Source organism: Curcuma longa, chromosome 6 (assembly GCF_044706935.1).
Source record: "Curcuma longa cultivar G26 ecotype Majalengka, Jawa Barat chromosome 6, ITB_CL_G26_1.1, whole genome shotgun sequence".
Classification (NCBI taxonomy): domain Eukaryota; kingdom Viridiplantae; phylum Streptophyta; class Magnoliopsida; order Zingiberales; family Zingiberaceae; genus Curcuma; species Curcuma longa.
In genome coordinates this window covers 2,536,805-2,541,158 of record NC_133866.1, presented here as the reverse complement: position 1 = coordinate 2,541,158, position 4,354 = coordinate 2,536,805, and the positions used below count along the sequence as shown (strand labels likewise).

At 35.9% G+C, this 4,354-nt stretch overlaps 1 long non-coding RNA gene across 1 annotated transcript; it reads left to right on the top strand.

The window, feature by feature from the left end:
• The first annotated feature begins 1,987 nt into the window (after window positions 1–1,987).
• Window positions 1,988–4,076, top strand: LOC141831213 (uncharacterized). Its single transcript, XR_012602021.1, has 5 exons — window positions 1,988–2,729; window positions 2,813–2,945; window positions 3,246–3,534; window positions 3,626–3,716; window positions 3,936–4,076. It is a non-coding gene; the product is annotated as an uncharacterized LOC141831213 (long non-coding RNA).
• The last annotated feature ends 278 nt before the right edge of the window (window positions 4,077–4,354 follow it).

Sequence of the window (4,354 nt, the reverse complement as noted above, 5' to 3'; positions counted from 1 at the left end):
ATTCCTTTTAATTAATTTATACCTAAATAATTAAATAAATAAATACCTGGTGCAATGGTGAATCCACCTCCAATGTAGGTGCTGGTGCAGTAGGCGCAAGCATAGTCGCAAGTCAACCACCAATGGCCTCTCTTCGTGCAGTCCTCCTCGCAGAGCCAGCTGGGGTTCAACTTGCAGTTGGCCAACGGCTCCCAGGCGGCGGATGCATCCACCAACAGGAGGAGGAGGAGAGCGAGAGCCACCGCTGACGATGCCGACGAAGCCATGCCGACGAGCCGATCGATGATCGATCGATCGCACTCTTCTAGCTCTTCTCTGTTTGTGTTCCTGCTCTGAAATTAAATCTCAGGTCGGGTCCTTCTTCTTATACTGGAATTTGGGTTATTTTTGGTGGCCATGTCAGTGGCGATCCTGCACATACGCAACATTCAAGCGGTCAATGCCATTTGTTGACAGTGTTTACTAACTTTATTTTTTTAAAGTTATTCTCATTCTTCTTCAGTAAAAGATGAATTCATCGTTCTAACAGTCTCACATGATCAATCTCACGATCATCTATGAACAGGTAAATTAAAAAGTTATAATTAGCCACGATGAAGGAAGGATATTATCTCAGCTTTTTTGAGATTCGATTCTTATCCACTTCAATATAATTCTGTTCTGTTGTAACCAATTCAATTATGTCCTAAAGATAAATTATTATCTTGAATTACTATTTTCACAATAAACAAACTAATATATATTACTGAATGAGAAATTAATATTATAAATTATTCGAGTAACAAAAATTAGTCAGACATTGACTACTATACAAGCAAATATAGTATTGGAAAATTGAATAAAAAAATTATTAGCTCCAAGTGATTTTGAATGAACAGTTTGTTTATCACTAGGATTAATTTTTCCTATCTGTCTCAAAATTGAAATGGACACATTAATGATGAATCAAAATAGACAACTATTTATCGTGCCAACCAATTACAGGTCGACGTGGTCTACACCACAAATTCTATTAATTAGAAAATTTTGTTCAAATTTCTCAAACTATAATTTTTGCTCTTGAGCTCATCTCATCCCCCTTTCCTCTTTAAATGAGTTCTAAGACTTCGAAGGTTTCACTAGGAATTGAATATAGAGTGTTCACTTTTTGATTCAAAGGTCGACATTTTATCTTGGATGATGAAAACATGTTAAAGAGAAATAGTATAACTACTTAAAAAAAAATAGACAACATAATATAATATTTTTTATCAAAAGTATTATCTTTTTTTATTTAACAATATTTTTAGTTAAAAATATTATTTTTTATTTTTAAAAGATAATATTTTTAATAAAAATATTGTCTATTAGCAGTTTTTTTGAGTCAAAGATAATTTTAAAAAAAAAAAATATTATCTATTAAGATATATTTTTTTTTGTTGGTATAATGATTTTTTTAAAAATATTGTCGTTAAAGATATCGAGAATCTTCTTATGTCCGCGCACTTCTTGTGTCCGGTTCACTTCGCTCGCGTCAAAAACTTAAGAAGGACTGTAGCTTCTCTATAAACGGTGAATCACGATTTCTGCCCTACTATTCTTCCACTTGTTAATCATGCGACGCTGTAGAAGGTTCTTCCTCTTCTCAACCGCGCGGCGCTGGAGAAGGAACTCTAGCTGGCGGCGGTGACGAACGGCGAGAGGCGGAACCCTAGCTGTCTCCGCGTGATCTTCTTCCTCCCCGATTGGCCGCGGCACGCGAGGATCTCGCGATTCTCTGGCGACGCGATTTGCAGATTCCTCAGCGGAGAAATCGCAAGGAACGTGATTTAAAGGATGCGAAAACCCTAGGGTGGTTGGTCTGCCTTGGACAGCCGCGTTTTCCTCCGCCCGATCATCGCGCGTCATCGGCTCCGATATTGGGGTGATATTGGGGTTGTTTCCGGCTCATGTTGGCTGGACCATATACTCTATTGTGAGGTGAGGCATGACCTTCCAGAGACTTCAGATTTTTTGTTTGGGAAAAAAGAGGGACTTTTGGTTATTAATTAGGTCTTCAACTACTTTGGATTTTAATGACCGTTTCCGGTCATTAACCGATGCCAAATCATCACAACCTAAAATCTGTGTCGAATTAACTGCTATCTTTTGTATGCTAATCTAATTGCCATGTTTCGAAGTGTGCTTCTCATTTGCATGATTGCAATAACCAAAATTCTATTTAAAATAGTGGTGAGAGTCATTGCTTGGAAGTGCTTTTTATGATGCCACTAAACTTGGTTTGAGAAATTGATGGGGGTCCTAGAATAGAAGAACCTAGAATCAAAATTTTACTTTTCCAGATTCTTAGCCATACATTAGCGGATAAAAGGGGATTTTACTTGATTTGCAAAAATGGAAGGAAAAGGTAAGTAAGCAATTCAGAAGAGCAAAACTATGATTTCTAGTGGGAAAGCACTACAGTTCTACTTGTATTCTAGTAGTATATATGATTATGGACTTGTTCATCAAGGCTTTTTAAGTTACTGACTCTGGTTCTATTGGTCAATTGCAAATCGACTTGTGTAAATAAAGCACTAAAACTTGTGTTATTGTTTGCTTTACCTGTATTCCTTGGGCTATGGCTGGCCATTGCAATATCGGGGACTGTACTTGTCGGAGTTGGTTATGGTTTCTTCACACCATGGGTGTCAACTTTTGAGGCCTTCCGAGAGGACAATGAAACATAGATAATATTTCACTCCATTGTGGTAACAAACTGTTTAAATGGAGATTGTGTATTATTTTCTTAGTTATTCCATTACACCTGCTCTTATCATTTTCCATTAAGCAGATTGTACATGGAGCACTATTAAAGGAAGATGCACCGTGGTGAGAGATTTTGTAGATATCTGCTACCACTCCTTTCCTCTTTACTTAAAAGAGTTGCAAGAAAAAGCGATTGATGATCAGTCATATTCAATTAGGTATATAAGCTAAATCCTTTTACTTCCTTTGATTATTAAATTTCAGATAGCTGCCAGTCAACATTATCTAGAGTAGATAACACAATGGGCTCTACAATATGAAATGTTTGTAGTAAAGTTTTTTTTTATTTATTAACTTTATCCTTCTTTTTTTTTACACTGCATGTTTAAGAAACAGTGATACTATTGTCTCAGTTTAAACAATTTTACTAATTTCCGTACTCATGCATGAATTCAAGTCGAGTTTATTTGATATTCATGCCTATTGAGAAGTATTACGGCTTCTCTATTGTTCTGCAGGATTATAGAGATACCTGCATGTGTGGTGGTTGCTTTGATGGGCTTAGTTGTCGCTATTCCACTTTACACTGTTATTGCATTGGTAAAAAGTCCCTATATGTTATTCAAAGGCTGGCAGAGGCTACTACAGGATCTTATAAGTGGGGAAGGGCCATTTATTGAGACAACTTGTGTCCCTATTGCTGGTCTCACGATTCTACTTTGGCCTTCAGTTGTTCTTGGGAGTTTCCTGTTGGCTATTGTCTCAAGTATCTTCATTGGGTTATATGGATCTGTCATTGTGTATCAGGTCCTTTGTTGTCCTTACTATCTTCTTAGTCCATGCTTTGTGCTTGCTAAATTGCCTCTGCATTTGTTTATGTTGAAAATAAATACTACAGGAGCTTCAATGAAGACGAAAAAGTATTGCCAGAAAGTGATGGATTGGAAGATCTTTGGAAAAATATGTCATTAGCAATAGAATTTACAAAGGTGAGCTTTGTTGCATATTTGTGTTTTTCTTTTGGTCATCTTTTATTTCTTTTCTTTTCCTGATTCATCATCATAGAGAATGCTTCTTTCAGCAAAGAGTTATATGTGTTATACTAATCCAAGGATTATGGCCTTGTAGTTTTCATATAGTTCTAGTAAATGTAGATTATGTTTAACATTTCTATTTTTATAATTTATTCGTTAACCTTTTTCTCGTAGGATGATGCTTCCGACAATCAAGTTGTGCAAGAAGAAGAAGTAGAAGAAGAAGAAGAAGAATGTGACCATTCCTACTTGCTCCATGATGACTTTGGTCTTGTTTGCCGTATTTGTGGAGTAATACAGAAAAACATAGATACTATATTTTTATTACCAATGGACAAAGGTACTAACATGCAGCTAAAACCTTTACAGTTATATTGGTTTTTTTTTTAACTTAGACATTAGTTCTTATTGGTTTAATTCTTATTTGTTTATGTTATTTCTATGTTACACATTATTTTAAATATAGATGTTACTTATATATTCCATATTTCAAATTGAAGGGACAAAAGAGGATGTGATTACAAAAGCACTTGAGATGGAGAAAAAGCATGTGTGAGGGGCATTGGATCGAGGTCATATCACTCCAACAATGT